The following is a 24374-nucleotide window of genomic DNA, read 5'->3' on the forward strand; positions in this document are numbered from 1 at the left end:
CATTAGGCTCTCAGAAACGGGCGGATGTGTGTCGGATGTAGGGGAAACCAATTTTCAAACTTCGTGTATTCTATTTTGATAAATACGACAGGAATGTTTCCTCCTACAGAGAATCATATACCTTGTAGCAAAACCAGTAAATTTCGGTGTCTGATAAATACATAGGTGGAATCTGCTCTGAAAGTGCTCAGAGAAGAAAAGAGAGTACTTATTTCTGTGTGGTGATTTAGATAAACATAATGAGAACGAGAATCATACTGTGTGTACTGTTGAAACGTGTGATTCCAGAAGTGGTCACTAGAACACTGCAGACATCATTGCTTTGGTCTTCCAGAGAAGTCACTCATAAATAAAAACTGTAATGTAAATACTAACTGTTGACCGTCTTATTATACATATAGCCTCGGTATATTTGTATCAGAGTCATATAATTATTTTACGAAGAAAAAAACATGTAACAAACAAACATTCACGGGATGTATTTCAAAATTTGAAAGAAGTAGAATATCTGTATTTAAATTATTTAGTGATAGTCAGGGGATAGTATCTCACCGCGTTAACAACTGATGAGATGATTTCTTATACCTAATCTCCAGTCGTTCAAAGCAACAATTTTCTTCAGAATGTTGAATAAGAAGTTTAACACAATTCGATGCACAAAGGGAAGATTTTCGGTCACGAAACAAACCAGCATTGCGGACTGTTCTAAATAATTATACTTTTGTTTTGTACGACTTTAGTTTCTGTAATAACAGCATTCTATGCAGTTCCCTGTGTGCCATATATATATTACATATTGCATAACGGCCATAATTTAAAACAAAAATCACAATAGGCAGGTGCGCTGAAACACTTTACTACGAGTCGTCTCTAGTACTTTCATCGTTATTTTCATCGAGATTATATGTTCTTTATAATCTCTTAATCTTCAGATACCTACACTGACTAAATATAGCAGATAAAAACTGCAATTTATAAAAGAGGCAACTTCTAGCTGAGAATCCCTCCGACGGCCTAATATAGTGACGAGACATCAGCTAATTTTCTTACCTTTCAAAAAGCTCGTGGGCTATTACCCTGAACCTCTTTTTCCTTTCCGCTAATTAATTGTTATGTACGTAACCACGCTCTAGATGGTACTTCGCGAAGAGTAAATGTTTGAAGTTATCCATTTTCTTCTGTCATTTCTTAATTTTTTTCTATTTCCTACCCCAATCCCCTGTACCTGTCGCATGGATTTCTGCTGTCCCGTGATATTTGTCGGCATCGTATTAGTACAGTTCATTACTTAATATTTTTCCTTATTTACACCCAGCTACCACAGTTTTAAAAGTTGTGTTCGCTAATCAAGGTACTTTGCCCCTGGCCTTACTGGAGTCGACGGCATTAATATAGTTGAAATAGAGGAATACGACGTTCATTAATAGATTAGAGACGTTTCCGCTATGTAAGTGGTTACCTTGTTAATCTATGAGTTTTCAATACGAAGCTCTGGAAACGAAAGCCCATCTTTCGGCTATTCCTGAGAAATCGTTTCTTTAGAATTTAGTGGGTAACTGCGTTTCATGATATCCGCCCACACTTCTCCAGAAAACATTTAGAGGTTTCACTGCGAAATATGAGATAAATTAATTTGTGAGAAGCTGTGCTGGAAACTCCTCTCAGCTTCCCTGAAGTCATATAATACGTTAGAGAATCACCTCGTATCTTTCATGGTAAATTCACATATGATGAAAGCTTTAAATGTGATCTGTTGTCAGCGATTCTCACATTTAACTCCAACCGTATGCGCGTTATAAGCGCACTGTCTCTGTTCACGAAAATTAAATATGTAATTATTTATGAGACCATTTTTGCTGCTTTTTTCTTCGCCAAATTTCCTTTGGGGATATCTTATATTTCACAGTCTTTGTGTACATGTAAAAAAAATTTTGTACTATAGAGGTCAGCACGAACTAACTATCTAAAAATTTCATAAAATCAGTATTGAAATAACATTCCCGTCAATTAAGAAATATAGTCTAAGGGTCAAAGAATACGTACTGTATCACGTAGAGTGATGACTGGACTTTAGAAATCTTCACTAGTGAAGCCGAACAGATCCTAGACTCCAAACTAATAGCAAATATTGCAGATAACATACTAGGGAAGCCTGTTATTGTTTAATCCATAAATAAGAAAAAATATATGTGAAAATGGTACGCTATCAAAAACTGAAATAAACTCGGTATTTTAAATGAACTTCGATAAATGTCAAAGAAACTATAAGCTGCTCTTCCAGAGAGCACAATGGTTTTACTAAGAACATAGGCTGGTAATATAACTAATATATTTTACTATGAACAAAGATCGAACGTGAAACATTTGACCCATAAAAAACAACCATTATGCGAAGGAGATGACCTATGTTACTTTTCAAAAAGAAGAAAAAGCTGTACTTTCAGAAAGAAGAGAACGTTATACTATTCATAGGTATCTCAGATGACCAGTATCATAAAACATATTTGAAATAAAATGTCCTTACACAATATATTTGAAAGTCGTTGAAACTTGTCAGCATACACTAATTTGTTGTATTATCGAAATGAAGCATTCATGATGCCATTCCTTTGAATATGATACGAACTGCTCTCCTCCGTAGGTGTCCAACCAGAGCATTTGTTTCCTCTATGCAGTGAGGGCTCCATTTTGTTTTTCTCCTGTTGTAACGCTTTAAGAGTAAGTATACAACATTTCAAATGTTTACTGCGTCCCACTGTCCTACTATGGAGTACCGTTAGAGAAGACCGTTTATTCTCCTTTATATAGTTATTCATTTCTTAATTCATTCTGAAAATATATGTACTCCTTTTTAATGTAATCAGTGTATTAAATTGACGTCTTCCAGTAAAGATGGTTCGAAATATCGAAGCAATACTGTTGTTACAACACGTATTCCTTGTATGTACTTTCCGAAAGTAAATTGTTGCATATCCAACCTAGTTTCCTGAACAGATTGTTGTCAATCAGATGTGGATGTTCTACAGTCTTCCTTGGTATACCTGTCTTTCTACAGCTATCTATTAAACGCTCCCCACTTCACACTGTCCTTCCTTAATCTGATATCAACTTCGTCTCTTTTTCATGTCACCAAGCATTCTTCACTGACTCTTTCCTGTAATGACCTTTCGTTGCAGATAATTTCTTCACAAGAATGAGGAAAAAATGTCGCTGGGACAGATGCGCAATACTAATATCAGCGCCAAAATTCTGTTCTTAACACCACGATATTATCAGAAATTTTATGTACCACCAAACAATCTCATAGAGCTCTGCTACCTTCCAAGTATAAGATTTACTACATTATCGTTTAATTTTACTCCGGAACATGTGTAAACATTTATTATTGGTAATGGTTACAAATTACTTATGTCACCTTAACACGGATCTTTAGAGTTATTTGATTGTTCGTTATAATCAGGAAAGCATCAAACATGGCCCATCGGAGGACTATATTCTCCTATCACTTACCAAGTGTCAAAATTGTTGGTAGTGCTAACATTATGTTATGCAATAATTTCAAGTCGAACAAAGATTAGGAGAAATAAAGTTAAAAAATGATATATTGTTGCTATTTAAATCGTCCAAGGACTTAGAGTCTTGAAACTTGGTCATTACGGATTCAAAACGGATCGGAGAAGAAACGTCCGATCAGCTCGTGCTGAAAAACAATAATCGTTTATACCTCCGGTTCACGTAGTTAGAGAGCCTATATAAGATACCTCTTACCGTGCACATATGAAGTGGTGATTAGATAGGTATTCGGAGAACGGCAAGTACAACGGTTGGAAGCTGTTAAGTTGAATAGCGACAGAAGTACCTATTTTAACAAATATGTTTTACTTAAGCACATTGTCAGTCATAGGAGTAAGAGCCCAGTCAAATGGGCTACTATTGTGCATTATGACCTGATTACAGATTTAGTATACACCCAGCGATTTTGAAAAATAAAAAAATGCTCACATTTATGAGAAAGAACACAATCAGGGATTCCATTTACCATAACTCGAATTTTCTTAGTGCCCTGGAGACGCATTGATTGAAGTGAGTGAAATACCTACAACGAATTTTCTTAACTAAAGCGATAGATACGTTGGGAGCGAATTTCAAATCACTGTCAAGCCAACCTGATTTATATATTCGTTTGTTTCAGTAAATGATTTTTCATGAATGCCAGTGTCAATGAAAATTTCTTCTCACTTCTCTGTCCAGTGACAGCATCTGATGAAATGTCTTAATTATGAATAGGTGTTAAACGGATTGGACAGGTTTCTAGGCGAATCATTTAAACTAAGCGAAATGAAACGTAGAAGATATTAGTATCTGAGAGGTGAAATGAAGGTAAGCATCATTATCAAAGATTACTGAGCAGAGAGAGAAATGAAAAATTTACGGCAAGGGGCAAGAAATTCCCCCCACCAGTTCATATCTGAAGGAGTAGCGCATAGGGGATGAATGATCAGCTGTGGATGAGTTTTGGATGAAGTTATGGCATGAAGATAAATATTACAAAAACGTGTATAGCACAGACTACGTTCATGGTGGATGAGAAACGGATATGAACGATTTGTGGATGATACTGTGGCATTGCAATAACGAAGTACGTAATAATGAATACTACGGAGACAGTGAGGATAATGTGGAGATTCTGGTAGAGATAGTAACCCAGGAATACAATTTTAAGTATTTGGAATACAGAGTAAGCAGTAACATCAGATGATTAGAATACGGCGAAACACAAAAACAAAGGCGTAGGAGAAGTTCTATACATAACTGTTCTAAACAAAAAAATTAGGAAACAAGAAAATGGAATTATTAAAGAAGTTAAACGAGGAAAGGTATTCAATAACGACAACAACTAATAGGACGGGATGGGGTTTGAGTCCGGGCTAGGACGAGAATACATCGCATAATTAAGGATAGATTACAAGCAATTGTGAATAGACGAAAGGTGGAAAGACGCATACGATGCCAGATAGCTCACAAAAATCTGAGCAAACTTGACATAGTGAAAAACTAAAACAATGTCGCAGAACAGGGAAGAATGATTAGTGATGAGCGTTCAACAGTACGCGACGTTTATGATTGATTATGATGACGATGTTGATCTCCAACAGTGACATATATAGTAGGACGATACCACGAAAGAGTCCCTTGTCCTCGTAGTAATTCTGTCCGGTTTATGAACTGGTTGGGCGCCATCCCAGTGGTGGGGCAGAGCAAACTTTGGCAGCGCTACCGGCTGTCAGTTAGTGCTGCAGGGTCGCGTTCCGCGCTTTCTCACCCTGAGACCTCTGCAACACCTCCATTCAGAGCGTGCGAGAAGTCTTTGAAAGGGGCTCCTCCACAGGAGCGAGATGTCTTTCAGGGCGCTGGAGTGATTCTTCACCCCTGACTCCGGGCGCGCTGATAATGCATGCGGTGTGGAAAGGGGGTTACAAATTGCCGAGCTGTCTGTGGGGCCAGGCACGGAACCTGCGCGGTCTAGGAGCGCGCCAGGCGTCTGCCTCATCAACGGGTGGCCTCTGTCGGCTACCGTACGGCTCCTGTACTCACAGAGGAAGACGACCTTCCTGCAAACAGAGTCCAGAGCGTGTACATGATGCATGCAATCCTGTCACATCAGTTTACAAAATATGGATATGTCCCTTATATAGTTATGCCTACAGCTGCAACCTCACAGAGACTTCGGAAAATTATTTCATTCACGCTATAACAACTGAAATATTTTTTATAAGGCAATGACGTCGATATCCAAAATTATTATGATTCTCCTCTAAAGAAGTTATTTTCCTGCATGAGACTGTTTTTTGTTTGAAATAAATAATTTACGCCAGTTGTGGTGAGCTAATTTCACACTCTTGGCCATTATCCAGTACCATAACACAAAGCTAGGGTGTAATCTTTCCACTTATTAACATGTCACGAAGTTCTGACTTAGTTAAATGTACTGTGTGCACTAGTACATAGAATTAAATCGTATCTGTGGATTTAACCCGTATATGTGTTGCACTTTTTTTTAATTCTGTTTATAGGACATCACTTCTGTGACTCCAATATCTCCCATTCGACTGAAATATGGGAGATCATTAAGTGTTGAAATATTGGATACCATGACGTGTTGATCGTTCCACACTGCTATGAAGATCGTAACTTGTTGAGAAATGGAAGCAGATAACATAACTTTATAGCTTTTGGGTGATGTTGCTTGATAATGCCCTGGGGGCACAATTATCTCGTCGCAAATAATAATTAAACAAAAGCAGCCTCATCCAGAAAAATAAACTATGTCGAGGAATTCAACATTACAATGGACCCAAGCATAGAAAGGATATTGTGATCAGTTCCTTAACGTGCCCTCAGACTAATAATTCGTTTTAATAATATGTGAATGGGTATCTAAAACAACAATGAAACTATTTTTAATTTCGGCCCTATATTTGGTAATTCATGTGTCTTTGGGGTTCTGTTTTTAAGTTCTCGGCTAGTCATCTAAAAATTGCCAGTTGAAGCTTGATTAAGTTATAAGAGAATCTGAGCGTTATCATGCTGTTCCTTAACACTGTAATGATGTTATGATGGAGCAAATAACCAAGTTTTAATCATTTATGGTTGACGTACACTTCACACTATTGTTCTTTCTGTACAAAAGCTGTTTGTATTGGAAGGTATTTTGAATACGAACGTCGTTCTTTAGGTGTATTCACCCTTGGTTGTTGGTTTTTGTATCGTGAACGTGAGTTTCTCGAAAATTTTCATTCAAAGGAGACGTTAATAATCTCAGAAATCAGTGTCAATTGATGTTGCAACAAGAGCTGCATGTGTCGACGGATAATAAATAGAAAAATACTGCCTCAAATGACTCAAGAGTCATTGTGAATTTTTATGAATACTGCCGTACATATCATTTGCTGTATTTTCATTTATTACGACGTTTCGGTTACTGTTGCACCAAATAAAAAGTTATTCTCCTTAAACAAAGTATTAATCACAATAGAACTAGTTCCTCTAGTTCCTCAGAGCAAAGGTTTTACTGTAACTGAAGCAGAATTTTTTATGGATTCTGAGTTTAGACCTGACGGCCGAAGTATCCTTAACTGACACTGTCCCAGGAACGCCGTCACAAATAAAAATACATTAGATGATCTAGATAGAAGTTATTCGTAAGACAATAGTGTCAGATGTCGACATCAATGGACTCAGTGTTCTTTTGTGCTTAAGAGCTGTAGCTGTTAAATAGTAGCAAACAGAAACCTGCGATGCAAAGAACGGAAACAAAACCTCCTCGTTATGGCCGTCGTATTGTATATAGTGTTACATTATGAATCATTCTGTATACTGACTGGTAGCGAGGAATGAGTGATCAGTGTTGCACTAGCCGTTTACATTATTAAGCAACTTCTTTGTAGAACAGCATTGAATTCTAGGAATAACATAATGATGTGGCACCCTTTAAAACAGATTGGTCTTACATACGGGATTATGAAGGTTCAAGTCTTCACCCGGCAGTTCTGATTTAGGTTCTTCATGGTTTCCTTAAATTTCTTCAGAGAAATGCTAGGTTGGTTCGTACTGTAAGGCCACGGCCAAATACACTGGAGTCCCAAATCAAAGCAACAAACCGCAGTTTGCCCATCCTGTGACTAATTTATGATAGAATCATAGAAAATGTCAACCACATATCCATACGATCGCGTTCCACGCGGAATATGGCATTCTAGTCAATGGATAACTGTATCTACTATGGCGTCAGGTGACTATGAAATGAAGTAGTGTTTGCCGGCCGACTCTCAGCGGTGGAGGGCCACAGACAGAAAGGAAGCAGGACGTCGCAAAACGATTTAGCCCCATACCTTAATTTGAATCCTTCTGTTTCTCGGATATGGCGACAATTTATAGAGATCGAAACTGTATCCCGAAGACCAGGGCAGGGCCCACCGTGTGTGGCTTCAGAAGATAGGATCGTTATTTGGCTGTAAGGGCACGACAGTACTGTCTTAGTACTGCACAGAACCTGCCATGTGAGCTCGCAGCATTCACTGGACGTGTCGTACCGAGGCAAACAGTGTGCAGAAGGCTTCGGCAGAGGGGACTTCACTGTCTGAGATCTGCTGTATGTCTACCTCTGACGCATCTTCACAGAAGTGAACATCTAGAGTGGTGTATAATCATACCATCTGGACGGTCGAACAGTGGGCCAATGGTGTTTTCACAGATGAGTCCCGATTTAGTCTGGAGAGTGATTCTCGGTGGATTCGCAACTGGAGGGAACGTGGAACAGGATTTCTGGACTCATACATTGTGAAAAGGGACCGATATCGAGGACGATCCCTAATAGTGTTGGCAGGGATTATGTTTACCACTCGAACCGCTCTTCGGGAAATTGTACTGGTGAATCAGCAAGGTTTAAGTGCTTTCAGGTATCGTGACGAGAACTTGGGACTTTTTTTTGCGGTTGTTGCGAGGTACCGTGCACCCAGACTTCGTACTGATGGATGATGATTCCCAACCTCATAGAGTACTGGTGGTCGATGTTTTCTTGGAAACGGAAGATACTGCACGCATGGCGTGTCCTACTCGCTCTTCAGATTTGAATCCCATAGAGCATGTCTGGGATTCTCTAGGGAGACGGCTTGCATCACGTCAGCATCCACCAACCTCTCTCCTAGACTGCGAGCAGCTCTGCAAGAAGAATGGGCAATATTGCCTCAACACGAACTAATGACGTCATTCACAGCACGCCCCGTCGTTGTCAGGCCTGTATTGCTGCCAGAAGTGGTCACACACCATATCGAGCACATTAACCAGTTATCTGAATATGTGTGCGAATCCGTTAAGTTGGAAAAAACGAAGAATGTTTTTGTCTACCCTTACGCATGTGGCAGTTGTCTACGTTCTGTATATTTACATCGTTTCTACTTTACTATCACCTACCTGTACTGTTTTGTAGCAAAACAAACGCAACCTTGCAAAATTCCGTTTATTACTTTAATTTTGGACATCAGTGTATGATTTGAGCTATTTTCGTTGGTCTCAAATTGTAATACGACACCAACTACAATATCCTCATCTACGTATGAATTAAGCTATTATAGTTGTTACTACTACTAACGGCAGTATTTTATTTTTATTTGTAATAACAGTAAAAAATACTAGCTAATTAAAGCTTGAAAGATGAGCCCTACTGTATATGCATTGAACTTTTTAAAAAACATACATATCACGGGACGTGTATCAAGCGAATGCTCTCCACTCTCCTTTCTTCTACATCTCTTCCTCTTATCTACTAGTAATTTCCTCAATATTTAACGTCTTTCAGCTCTTCAAGATTTCTTCTTTCTTTCTCTCTCACCCTGCTGCCTTTCTTTCCATTATTCTTCCTTTCTCTCTTACCCTGTTGTCTTTCTTTCTATTACTCTGTGCTGCAGGCAATTTCTTCACAATCTGTGTCCAAACCAAGTTGTTTTTTTCCATTTCAACTTTATAATTATTTTTCTTTCCTACCGTATGCTTAGAAGTTTTTCTTTACTCCACACTCTTTCAGTCCACTTCCCTTTAAAGTTTTTTTCAATCACATTTCAGAACTGTCCTAGTAGGTATTTTTTCGATTTCTTTTGTCTATCCATGATTCACTGCCATATAATGTATCACTCCATGCAACTGGAGAGACTCTTTCTTAATCCTACCGAAACTCTTTGTTCTGCCCGCAAATCTTTTCCAAGCACATATTTCATTTCGCATTTCTTCCATATAGCTTCTAATTTCCACCATTTATCTTCGTAATTAGATAAAAATTTTATTTGTTCCAGAGTGTTTTCCTCCAGTGATATTCAGATAAAAAATACTAGTTTTACTGATTTGGATCATGTCGCCTTTTCCATATTCATCTTCTATTTTCCTGCTTTTATGGCTCTGTCCACAGTACATTACAGGTCTTCATCTGATTCAGCCAACACTGCTCGATCACCTGAGTAGTCAATTGTTTTTGTCCTCTCTTCTTACTATAATAGCTTTGCTTATCTTAATGGTTTGCCTGTTAGTTTCTCGGAACAAATACTGAAAATCATTAGTGACAAATGATACTCTAGATTAAAACCTTTTTCATCACCCTTCTCGCCTCTTTCCTCATCACTGGACTCAACCAGTACTTTCTTATCTCGTGTACAGTTCCTGTATCAGTCCTCTGGTCTTCAGTCTACACCAACATCTTTCAGGAAGTTCAAAATGATACTCCAGTCAACACAGTTACACACCTTTTACTAATTAGGAAAAGGTGTAAATACACCTATTGACTTCTTATATTCTTTATTCTTTCGCTCTCAAACATTCAATATTTCCTTTCATGACTGCAAACTGATCCTCTCTAACTTTGTCGTTAATTTTTCTTTCAAATTTTCTTGATCCAAGCCTACATGCCTACATCTGTAATGTACACCTTAAGTAACTGTTCTACATGTACTCATTACACATCCAATTTATAATGGTCGGTGTAGACATTGTTCCTTATTCAAGGCCTCCAGTGTTTCATTTCGTGTTTTATGATGTCCCATTGTTTTTTACTTTCCATCTTCATATCTCTGGTTTTCAGTATATTTCGTCATAATCCAGTCCATGCTCTGATCTTAGACATGTATGATATTTTGTGCTTCATATAAGACATCCTTCACTACGAACTTCCAGCATGCTGGAGCACCCTGTGTCAGTAAATTCTGTTAATTAATAGAACGAAAACAAGTTCAAATTGCAAATATTTTATTTTTAATTAAGTGACTGTTTTCGGGCCGAGACCCATTTTGAGCTCAACATAACAAAGTCTAAAACAGCGTTTCCGAAGATGTCAACAAAATGCACATTCGCTTACTGTTTCGTCTCTTCGGCACATGTTGTCGACTTCCTGTTTTCATTCAGCATTGCTTGCTTGCTCAGTTTTCTTGCATGCTCCTGTACTGCATGAGTATACAGGTAGGAGGAAAGCGACATATATTTTCGGTAACAGCCATCCAGTTCACATCAGTCTCTTCCGTTGATAAGCGTCATGCCATTTATAAGAAGAATTCACAGTAAGCAACGCCGTTTAATACCTCTCTGTAAAGAAACGTATGTAGTATCTTACCAACAAATCACAGCAGTAAATAGTAATATATATCTGTTGTTTCGACACGAATCAAAATACATCCACTCGAACTCTGTAGAACCTCCTGTAAAAAAGACCTGTACAGCCAGGCGTTAAACGCCAAGACCGCTCCAAACTAGGCTCTCAATGAGCTTCACCAGCAGCGTGATTGTGTGAAATCTACATTTAAAAGCCTTATGATTAGGGGCCTCACGATATTTGAATGTTTTATTGCTAGACAATCGGAAAAATAAGTAAATGAGAGTAAGTTCATTTTAATGACAGTAAAAGGCAATAATCAGGAAATTTCAGATAACTGAGCACGATCAATTGCACCTCTTACTCATATTTTCAGAAGGGTAATATAAAATGAATAATTTATTTAATGTTTCATTTGTTGAGCTGGCAGAGGCCTCCGTTCGTTACATTGTATTGCGAGTTACAGTGTATGGAAAAAGGAAAACTAATGATTGCAGCAATATCATTGAGGATTATTAATCTGAGAACGATATTATTATATTTACTGTTATCAACAGATAGTATTTGTCCTTCAGAATTTTCTTTACCTGATACCAGGTAATGTTTTATATGCGCGTACCAATCGTGGAATAAAAAGCTGCTTTTATCGAGAAGGTACCCCAATATAATGAAACAAGTGTTGATATCTTTAGGTTTTTCATTTTGCTCCCAGTTGAACTTCGTAGTTACATTTGTAGCTTCCTATCTTACCATAACATACTGCTCTTGTACGGTGGTTTAGTTACTGGCATGTGAAATTACCTACGTGTAGAATGGGATTATCTCGATAATTTACTTTTTTCTAAGACACTAGACTTATCCCATAAGCACGAATATCACGTCTGAACTAAATGATACCTCTTATGGTTTTCCAATTAGATTGGGCGACTGCTTATCTAGTAGGTCTTTCAAAATGCTATTTTCGTAATAACTCCACGGAGGGTCGTCTAAAGGCACAAAAAGAATTTTCGCCTTTTAAATTAAACCAACACCATATTCGTAAATTAAATGAACAGCAGAATAAGTATCCCAAATTGTTATAATGACAAGGATTTCTATACGTTTCCCACGTCTTTAATATATAGCGTTATTTGTATGAACCGATCACTACTGTTCGCTATGTTGCTGCAAATATACATTCAAATAAGATTAATTCTTTAGTAAATAAGATTGTATATGTCAATTTAGACTTTAACTAAATTTTTGTCTTTCGCTCACATACCAACACGACACAAAAGAGTAGGACTGCTCCTGCTCTGCTGAAGAATTACTTGCGTGATGACTCTGTCTTCTGATCTTGAATTCTTGTCGAAGAACTTGTTCCAAAAAGCCTAGGGTTTTCCTTTTCATCTCATTTTTTTCACAACATATGTTGGAAACTGCATAAAATATTTAACAAACTTATTAAACACTTTTATGCAATTAATATCAAATTTCTTTCTTTTTCGAAGTATCTGTACTATTCTATTCGTTTATTTTTTATCGCAATAATTGATTCTTCTCATCCTTTTAGGTGTTTGTGGGCGTATGTTGTGCAGGATTTAGATTCCACGTCAAATTACTAAGTTCATTTTGTTTTCTGTTTTAAGAAATAGTTGTTTGATTTAATTCTGATGTGTTTAGGCGTTACTTTTCTTAGTCTGTGTAAATTTTTCTCTTGAGTAATTCTGGAGATTGACATTCGTCCCTTCCCGTTTTTGGCTGGATTTCACTTTCAACGATCGCCCTTGCTAATCATCAAGTACCTAGAGATCCATTAGTCATCGTGTTATTATAATGAAACAACTATCTGGCAAGTTTTATAGTGGCGCAACATTCTTCTGTTATTCAATGTAAGTATGTCCATCAAATCGTTATATCCTTTTTTCATTTCTTTCCTAGACCATATGACACTAAATTTTACAAAAATACATTCAGAGATAATACGTTCATGCTTGTTATTATCTGGTCTTCATTAAACACTTAAATTCCTTGTTCTCTCTCCTGATCTTCGATTCAGGCCAAGTCATTCAGAAAGAAAGTTTCATTTTTTCGAAAATCCTTATGCTCCCCTACTTTCTGTCGTATTTTTTAACTGAATCATATTTTATTGCAAGCTAATTTCACACGGTTATTTTATGGTGACTTGTACAACAGGTTTGCTTAGGCATTCATGTACAAACTCGTGTACGAGCTTTTTGAAGTACTTTAATTTTGTTGCCTATCTTCATGAAGTCTTTTCACATATTTTCTGTAAATGCTCTTTTCCATCCTGTACCAATGTAGTGTTGAAAATTAGATTGGAAGAACAACAGAGCAGTCTCATAATTCAAACAGATGACTACTTTGGTAAATTCGCAGGCAGTCAAAGATGAGATTTTAGTATCTGAAAATTTGTAAGGAAGTACTTTATGATAGAGGAATTGACCACATAAATCTAAGTGAGAACTATTGTTAAAGCTACATCATCTGTTATGCTGAAGAGAAAAATGAGAAGGATAAGGCATGTCAAGCGAAATCTCATTAGATATGTTGACAGTAGAGAGAGGAAACTAAAAAAGAAGATCAACTTGTCTTACTAAAGAATTATTATTTACTAATAGAATCCACCGACCAGAGAGACGCTTCATCTTACTTCTTAAATGATTACTGGGTGATAATGAGTCAATAGTTTGAGGAGATGGCTCATATGCAGAAAAAGAAATGGAACGAGAGTTGTGAATTCCAGGAGACGTATCGTGTCTGAGATAGTACTAGCGGTCCAGGATGTCAGCCTGCTTCAGCGTCTGGCATTCTAAATCTTACCGTTGAAAAGGAGAGAGCTAATGACGATCTTCTAAACATTTCCGTTGACTGGAAGGACAACTGTAGTGTACAAGACCTGTGAGAGTAAACAAAAATGGTGTCAACATTAAAATATGGGAGTGACTAATTGTTCATAGTAAGATGTATATGATAACTTCGTCGGAGAGAAAGATAAACTTTGAAACATGGCTTACAGGCTGGAAGAAATCGAAACGGTTACGATATATTGTTCAATACCACAAACTCAGCATTAGTGATAATGAGATTACAATAACTTTCAATGGAATAAGCCGGTGGAGAATACTTCTAGAATAAGATAAAAGATAATTCCTTCAGCAGTAAGGAAATTAAGTCCTTGTAAGGCATCAGAAAATTTACTTTCGTAATTATAAATAATACCTGACAAGTGGACTTAAGGTGGTCCAAATACTTTTTTTCTGTGTTCCAATAGATGAGATCGGGAAGACGACATAACGGCAGGAGGTCTGACAACTCCACGTAACATGAAAGCTCCACTCAGAGGTTACAACTGAGGACCCTGAACCAGGGAAACGCGTGAAGGAAGACTTTATCCAGCACTGTATGTCGAATGACAGATGACTGCGATGATTTCGATAATGGTGATGATGGTAACGGCGGTGACGACGATGATGAGCTGTTACTGAATTCTCGATAAATTATCATTTAAATACTGCACTATACGCGTCTTACGTAGCCCTAAGCAACTGTTATCTTGAGAAAAGAAGAGAGAATATATCTTCAAAATACTGACATGTAGAGCTGGTGTCAATGTAAAAAGGCTAGAGGACTAATAAGACTACAAATGAAGATTAGTGCTAAAATACAAGGAACCTGGTTGAAATTCGAATGGGCAGACTAATTAAATGGGACACACCTTACATTACATCAGTTTAGGTAAAGACTGAGAGAAACTTTAGGGTGGGGTAAAAGAATAAAATACTGCTGTTTCGTTTAAGAGAAGGGAGGAAATACAGTTTGATGAAGAGGAAAACATAAGGGAGACAGAAGTGTAGAAATGTTACGGATCACGATCCTAGCCATAATTATAGGCTAGACTTTTGTGAAATTACTACCTATAATTTTCGAAATTCCACATTTGTATAAGTGCTCTTGGGGCGCACAACCTACGTTTTCAAGATAATGTTGTGCGGAAGCTCACTTCCTTTACTTGGCAATGCATTTTCTTTATTATCCTGGAAAACCGTCCCGTTGCGTCAATTTACTTTGCTGTCACACACACACATATTTCCTAACATCTTGCACCATGGTATGACCCAGACAATTTAATTTGCTTACCATCAGGTCAAAGAAACGGAAAAGTTAATAATAACGTTATGTGGAACTTCACAATTACGAAACTTGTGATATTAATTGTGTACTGCAGCGATTTTACACAAATTCTTCACCTGTACTCCGTTTCTTAGATAAGAATTCTGTCTGAAAATATTGTACTAGTTTCTGCTCGTGAATCAAACACATCCTCTGTGTTTATCACCTAGTGCAAAACTAGCCTCCGTCAACGACCATTTTCTAGTGCGATTAATGTAATGGATATTACATGGTGTTCCAGTTTTCGTTTTGGGTTACCGATATCCCTCAACGCAAAACTGTCAGACGCAAAACACGATGGTTCCCTATGGAAGAAAGTGATAAATTCTTCTGGCATTATGTCAGCAACTTAACAAAAGAAAATAGAGAAGGAAACTTCACAACAGGATTAGTAACTGGAAGTTATCAAATGACACGTAAATTATTCGGTATTTTTCCATCAGTATCGTATAGTAACAATGCACAGTATCAATTAACAATGGCCTTTAGTTAATATGTTTTTTTACAAAGAAGTAAGGAATTTAAACCATGTTCTACAGAAGCTGTACCAAAGTGACCTGCGTGAGGCAACGTGGTAAAAACTTCGTTCCTATTCTCTAAGACAACACCACTTTGGCATCATCATCATCTTAGTCATCATCATCACAATCATTATCATCATAGGCATCAGCTATTCGACTTCCAGCACTGGGTAAAACCTTCTTCCCAACGTTTCCCTGGTTTCTCCGCTTTAGCCCCTGAGTTGAACTATGATGTGTGGAATCGTCTACCCTCCTGCCATTATACTGTAATCACTATGTTATCTACTGGAACACAGAAGAAATAATTTGCCCCATCTTAAGCCCACGTGTCAAGAATCGTTTCTGATGATGAACGTAAAACTTGTGATGCCAGACAACGACTTCATTTCCTTACTGCTGATCACTTTATAACTATTTGTGATATTCAGCAGAGCTCTTTCGGAAATTGGTGCAGCATTTCTGGTGAAATTTATGGGAGAAATATTACAACCATTCGAAATAAACACAGCTGTACGGTCAGGTGATGGCCTATCAACAATTCTCTTTAATTGCGTTCTAGATGTAACAGCGTGAACCAGAAAAGAAAGACCGAATGAATATAAAACATTCTAATGTCGTTGGAAAGAGGAAACAAAAGCCTTGGAATAAACTGTCTCGCACACCCAGATGACATTGGTATAATTTTTGAAAATTTGACACCTGTAAAAAAATTATTCTATTAGATGAAATCGCCAGTGTGACCAGCTGAAGAATTTCTGCAGAAAAAACCGTTTTTTTCCAAACATTAAAAATATAGCGTAATACCAGAAAATAGAAAGTTAAAATATTTACATATAATACGCAGATAATTTAAGAAAATAGTTTGGAAAAAGCTGCTATAGAGGGAAAGGTTCATAAAATGGTAATGCCACGTGGTATAACTGAAGAATTTTACTACAAAAAATGCTTGTTACAAATGCAAAAATGGGATACTACATTACATTAGACAAGCCAGAATATCTAGATGCAAGCGAATGTCTAGCATTAAACTATAATTTCGATAGATTACAAACACTAGATGGACAAATCATTATTAAAACATTAAGAAACTATGAATGTTGGAGATTAGAAAGTAATGATGAAATTTATCGAAACATAGAAAACATTATAACAGAAGAAACGAGAAAAAGAAGACGGATAATTTTGGGATTTTGATAACCAAAGCAAGAAAGTACATTAAACAAAAAGATCTTCAAATACTTGCGAGATAAGACGTCAATAACAAGCTGACTTCACCAAGTAAAAAAGGATTTAGAAAAGATATGAAAATTGAAGAATAACTGGCAGAGAAGTATGTACGGAAATGTACTGAATGAGAAAGAGTTCCAAGCAGAGGAGTGACAACTGGTCTGGTCAGAAGACGAGAAGAAAATATATAGGAAACAGAAGAATAAGTACTTGAAGGAAAGAAGAGAACAATGTATACCATACTGAAATTGACACGTGGCTCATAGTATGCCCATCCAAGAAGAACAAGGAAAAAATTTAATAATATGACGTACGTAACCTTTATCGACTAACTTAAATCGTTTGGCAACTGAAACAGAACAAATCTCTGGACAAGGCCACTAAAAAATGAAATTTGTTATGCTTGATATGAATCATAAAAAGCTTATATAATGAAACTAAATTTTTGTGAGTAATAAAAAAGGGAAATAAATAAACAGAACTGGCATTATCACTAATGAAGCCTATAAATAACATTGCAGTCTTTTCCCAAGTTTATTCAATTTCTTAATAAATGGCATGAACAAAAATGTAGTAAGAAAACAAGAAACAACACAGGAATAAAAGTAGATGAAAACCATTACACAAAAATATTATTGCATCCTGACGATCAGACTATAATACCCACTTCAGAAGAAAAATTATTAAGAAATATCTTTAAACTAATCAAACTGTTCTAAATTTAATTGTAAAGTTGTCTTAGAAAAGGCAGAACTAACGCAATTCCCACATAAACAACAGGTATGTACAAATATAGATATAGGAAACAATACAACAGAGCAAGTTATTAATTTTAACTCCCTGGGCTGCTACATTTGTTTTGATTATGCTAAAACTATCAAGAATAAGACAACAAAAATTGGTAGTGTCTGAGAAAGGACGAAAAGAATATTAAACAAAATGACAGCTAAACAAATGCCTCCGAAATTCTATAAAACACTAGCTATTCCACAGCTACTTTAGGGATCTGGGATTTGGATGGAAGAAACCAGGAAAACATAAATCGAACAGTAACGTCAGAAACGAAATTCTTCGGATTAGTTAAAGGTAGTAAATTAGAATACAGATTAAGAAATGAATATATCACAAATGATCTTAAAATTTTGCAGTAACAGAAAAAAATCGGCAGATGCGAACAGTGATCGCAGGAACGTTTATATAGAAAGGAAAAAGACAGATACTGTAAAAAAGCTTTGCAATACATACCCAAATGAATACGCTACGTAGGTCAGCACAGGAACCTTAAAAACCTGTGCTGTCAGACAGTTGAAGACACACGTCAACTGCCGCACGAAACCCTAATAACAAAGTTTCAAGAAACAATAACAAGTAAGGAGCCATAGAATACACAACTACCCCGTATGTGACCCCCATAGGAACAGAGGAGATTAGGCTGCTTACAGAGCTAGGAACTGATGTAGAATTCATGTATGAAGGAAGTCATAGAGTGCTCATGATTCAGCGTGATTTTGCAAATACGTTTCATCATCGGAGTATCCTTTATGGCGAGGGGTATGCGAAAGACAAATTACATCCCTGCTAGATGCTATTTTGCTTGTTTATCAAATAAGAAACTTTCTGTGTAGATAATCCATGTCCACGGTGAAAGTTCACCCGTCCTTAATATTATTATGCCAATGTGCCTAGGGTTTTGACAAATACTTCTATGAAGAAGCTACTGACATCTGCAAAACCAGTACCAAGTTTCTGAAGATGACAAATTAATTTCTCGAAACAGCGAAAGCGTAATAAAAATGTTTTTGGAACTGACGCTGAATATCATTTTGAAAAATACATACAATAGTTTCTGAAAATTACAGCTACGCGTAAAATAATGAGTAACAACTGGTTTAGATCAGTATTTAGTGTAACGCTGTAGCATAAATTTGAAGATTTCTGTGAAATTCGCGGAATGACATCATTTGAAAATTTTAAAAATATGTTCGCCACACAATGATATAAGAATCCTCGTAAGGGGCAGTCAGATAAAAACGAGACAGATGGAAAAAAAAACTCAGGAAATGCGAGGAGGATTTGCACTCTTAGAGCTTGAAACCAAACAAATGGACGGAAAAAAATCGAATAACGAATGATAAAAAGAATTATTTTTCGTGTGGTATAGTTACAAACACGCAATTTTTGGATTTTTCTCCTTTACTTATACTGTAAAGTTTTGCTTCCTGCCAAATTTCATGACTGTAGGTCAACTGGAAGTTCCGAACAGGTCTTCATGAGTGAGGTTAAGAGTATCAAAATATGTGACATAAATGGCCGTGTCTTTTGACTGATTTGACTTCGGATCTTCAATTTTGTACTCCGTCAAGGGACCATAGACTATGGTACGTTACATATAGTAAAATTCGATGCATCTACCTGTTCCTGACGAAAAGGGTTCCTATCACACAGACAGACGGATAACAAAAGAAAAAAAATGTTTTTTCTTGTGATGTACTTACTAACTAACAATTTTCGGATTTTGTTCTGGACTTGCACTATGAAATCTTGCTTCATGCCAAATTTCATGATTATACATCAATAGAAGGTAACCTATTGGTTTTGATGAATGAGCTTCGAGCTCAAAATGTGATGTAAAGGGCCGTATCTTTTGACTGCGTTGACTTAGGAGCTTAACTGTTTCACACCGCCAACGGTCTCCAAACTTTAGTGTCTGGCAGTATGTGACATACAACTGAACCTGATACGTCGACGAGGTCCTTAAGAAATCTCTGCCTTATCTCTTGGATAGAACGCAAAGTGATACTATAAGATATGGGGCCCTAAAAAGTAAGTAAGCTGTTCATTATTTCATAAGTAATTTCCATAACTGCTTACATATTAATTCCGCTGTGAAAGACGAGGGACAATGTATTCATGGATGATTCTCTGCGATTGCCTACAGAACCATGATTCTACCCAGGGTGCACGCACCTTTCGTCCAAAGCAAATCGTTGACTGCGAATGTCGTTCTTCAGGACTCCAAACATTTTCCCATGAAGGCAATGACAGTTTTTCTGACAGTAGGATTATAGCAGTAATAATTATGGAGATTTACTTTTGAAATAACAAACAGTTTACTTACCTTTTTCTGCCTGTGCCATTTTCACTTGACTGCCTGTTGTAGTAACAGACTTTTAGAACTGTGATCACTTCGTAATTTACGTGATGTAAAGTCAAAGTGTGCAATCGATATCGTATTTCACATCCGAGTATGATGTAACACCAAGGCTGGAGACTACGGCCATACAGGCGTGCAAACTATGGGGATCGCTTTTAGCCTCAGTACTTTCTGTCTACGTCTATTTAATCTTTCTAATATTTTTTCCTATGGAAACAGCGAAACTACTTGAACAAATGCCATGTCACGCAAGCACTACGGATGGTCTTACTTGTTCGTCGGTTTCACTCAGTGAGTTCATAGACCACCCACCATGACCGCTGAATAGATTTCAACATTTTTGGACATAATTCGAACGATCGCTCTGTCTCGTTTGAAACCAGATTTTTTTTTTCCTTTTTTTCTCAGTTGTGAATCTAGTAATAGGGATCGAGTGAGAGTGTTGCAAACAGAATTAAGGTTAGCGAAACGAGTGCCCACGACGGTTGGCACGGGTGCCGAATTAATGTAATGGTTGGCCGCGGACTGAAGCCAAGCGCGAGGAGATGCATATGTGTGTGTGTGTGTGTGTGTGTGTGTGTGTGTGTGGTGCCATAACTCGCGGCCTTGCCGTTGGCAGCCCCAGCGGCGCAGGAAGGAGGCGCACACCTCCTCGGCGACGATAGGCGGTCGCCTGAAATACGGGCCCGGAACGCGCGCCGTAAGTAACTGCCGGAAGATGGCCCGTCACTTCCCAATTGATAAGTCGCGGGCGATAACTAATATATACGGCGCGCCGGGCAGCGCCGGGCCGCGCGGTGCCAAATAATTCCAGGTGTTATCCTCAATCAATTTCCTGAGGGGATGGCGCCAGAGTGCCACAATAAATACGTGCGGTCGGGTCGCTCTCTGCAAGCGGTGCCGGTTAGGTGTGACGCTGCCGGAGAACGTTGCGGCTAAAAAGCTTTTAATTCAGTCGCGATAGACTTCTGCGTCATTCGACTAATCGGCGCAGAGTGGCGGTGACGCGCCATAAATTGTTCGAAGCTTCGCGACTGCGTATTTTATTAACTGTCCTCGAGGCATTCCTCCCATCTAAGGAAACAAATTAATACCCACGGGTCGCGGCACGGATTACTCTGTCCGAATGTCGATATGAATGACCCTTTTATAGTGTCCGTTTCAAACCAATCACATTCCACCTACTCGAAAGATAACTGACACGAATCAACACTTAAACCTAACACAGAGTCTGTTGTAATATACCACTCTGAACACACACATGCATCAATGAACATATGCAAGTGATGGATATAAATGTGGAAACAACAAAAAGTATCGCATTACCATGCCTAGTAAGAAAGCTTCCAGTCGTGCCGGAATGGATAAGTACAAGTAGTGTATAGTTTACAAGGGCAACAAATGGCAAGTTCGGGTAAATAAAAGCAGTCCGTCGTCAGGCCACGAGTGGCCTACCGGGACCATCCGACCGCCGTGTCATGCTCGTTGGAATATGCAGATAGGAGGGGCGTGGGGTCAACACACCGCTCTCCCGGTCGTTATGATGGTATTCTTGACGGAAGCTGCTACTATTCGGTCGAGTAGCTCCTCAATTGGCATCACGAGGCTGAGTGCACCCCGAAAAATGGCAACAGCGCATGGCGATCCTGGATGGTCACCCATCCAAGTGCCGGCCACGCCCAACAGCGCTTAACTTCGGTGATCTCACGGGAACCGGTGTATCCACTGCGGCAAGGCCGTTGCCCAAATTCAGGTAAGGATGATAGAGATTGATACAGATCAAGCACCCTTCTCTCCAAGGTAGACCACAAAGGCTCAGACGTGTTGAGACCTAGCGACTCTGGCAGCCAAGTGAGATGCGGCGCTTCATTCTCGTTCTCACAAATCCAGTCCTGGACGATGCGACAACCATGAACAAGTGTTCTGTCATCGTGGGAAACAATATCACTGGTGGGGAACAAAAATTGTAACATCGAAAATAACTCATCAGCCAAAATTGTCACATAATCCTTGGCAGAATGCGACCTTATTCAGTAACCACGGGGCCCACGCAATACAACCATGTGACTTACGCAGTACAAAGATATGGTTGCCCAAATCATCGTCGGAAGCACACCATGTATACTCTTGGATACCAACTTGGCCAGAAATTGAAAATAGTGAGAAACAGGACTCCTCCGAGTAAATGATAGTCTTTCTTTGCCCCACAGACCACAGTGCAGACTTTATGGCTTAAGCATCACGTTTTCCTGTTATGTGCATTTGCACCACTGATGAGTGGTTTCAGAATTCCAACTCGTCCTCCAATTCCTAATTTATGAAGCTCTGTTAGTGTTATTTTGGTTCTGACAGGGCTCAGTGGGGCGGCATCCAGTTCTGCAGTGGCTGTTTCACCTGTAGTGTTCTTATTTTATACCAAAATCCTCCTCAAGGACCGTCTGTCACGATCACCCAACAGACACTTTCATTCACGTTGTGGCATAGAGGGTAATCTTTTTTCTGATTTCCTTGTCTGCGGTATAAATCTTCGATACGAGCACCAACAATAAACACGTGTTCGAATGCACTTAGTTCTGGAATAATGGACTCACAACAACGCAGAACACTGTTCCGAACCCCACTGACATTTGCAACGTTTTGACTATACTGCACAGATGCCGTTCCTGATCAAGTACAAAAACCTACAGGTTCGGATAGCATCTGCATTTATGTTCAGGCATGTAGTTTTCGCTGTCCAATCCCTGTATGTCCACATAGAAATAAAACATCACTCCACGCGTGTAATATATGTATTCATACAACCGGTGTAGGAGCGTACCTAGGCCGTGTGCTAGGTTGGAGAAATTCACTTTAATTTCACAGTAAATGGCCAAATTGTTTTGAGATGTCTGGAGTCTGGATTGACTTGCTGCTAGCGAATAACTATTATATGGTTGGTTGATTTGGGGAGCGGGGACCAAGCAGCGAGGTCATCGGTCCCATCGGATTAGGGAAGGCTGCGGGAGAAAGCTGGACGTACCCTTTGAAAAGAACCGTCCCGACCAGACGCGATTTAGGGAAATCACGGGAAACCAAAATCAGGATCACCGGACGCGCGTTTTAACCGGCGTCCTCCCGAATGCGTGTTCATTGTGCTAGCCACTGCGCCATCTCGTTCGGTGACTATTACTTGTTCTTTCCTTCAATTTGATACTGTTCCGATACCTCTGTCTTTTTGGTGGGGCAGGACGAGCTAACTTACTCAGGGTAGTAGCACAAAGGGAGTCCCAGGACAAATGGTGAATATTCAGGTGTATTAGAGAAACGATCATTCGAAGCAAAAAAGTCTACTACACGGGTGTGAAATGCATACCTTAAGAGCTATGACCACTGCTTCATCCTCGAAACTGTGAAAAAAAATTTGGCAGAGTGATGCATTTCGGTAAAACGAGTACTTTACATTGCAGTTGACCTCCCTTATTTCTTCAAAAGAAAATCCGTTTCTAATCAAGACTAATATGTTCCATTTGGTTATCACCCATAATTAGAGACTGTTCTAATGTTTAGATTATTTTTATGTTATTGATGTCCCTATGCAGAGTTTCATACGTGATTATCTTTATGTTCATCGAAAATAATACAAGGATAAAAGTTCGGTTTCAATGAAACGTATAATTGTTAATCTAATGCGGTGATCAATGTAGAATTCAAGCTACAAAGCATTTATCTGATGTCAGAGTATCCTAGGACAAAACCGGTGTCCACTATGCGTGCGAGAATTGTTCACCGGTTGTCTCGTGTCGACGAGTGCCGCTATTGGACATAAGGGACCGGCGACCGGCCATGTCACCTGTTGCAGATCGCTAATCGCCCAGTTACGTCACCCATCAATACACAACGGCGCACTTATTGGGAAGCGCCGCTCGCTACGTGGCCACGAGGTAGCCGACGCTCTGACGTCAAATAATTATCTCAGGAACGAAGCAGTTCGCCTTACGAGACTTCTACGATGTTCTTACGTGTGTCGGTTATTACTGTTGGCAGTATCCTTATCTGTGTAAAATAATTGTTTTTGATTAGTTTAGTCACGTAGCATATTACACGTCAGAAAATGAAAAGGCATAAAATGAATTCCAAAAGACTTAATTTCGTCACATTTTTTTAGAAGAGAAAAACATAACGTGATGAA

General features: G+C 38.5%; 1 pseudogene; it reads right to left on the reverse strand.

Moving 5' to 3' along the window:
- Positions 1–21831: 21831 nt before the first annotated feature.
- LOC124727326 lies at positions 21832–21950 on the reverse strand (annotated as a pseudogene).
- Positions 21951–24374: the final 2424 nt, after the last annotated feature.

Source organism: Schistocerca piceifrons, chromosome 1 (assembly GCF_021461385.2).
Source record: "Schistocerca piceifrons isolate TAMUIC-IGC-003096 chromosome 1, iqSchPice1.1, whole genome shotgun sequence".
Lineage (NCBI taxonomy): Eukaryota > Metazoa > Arthropoda > Insecta > Orthoptera > Acrididae > Schistocerca > Schistocerca piceifrons.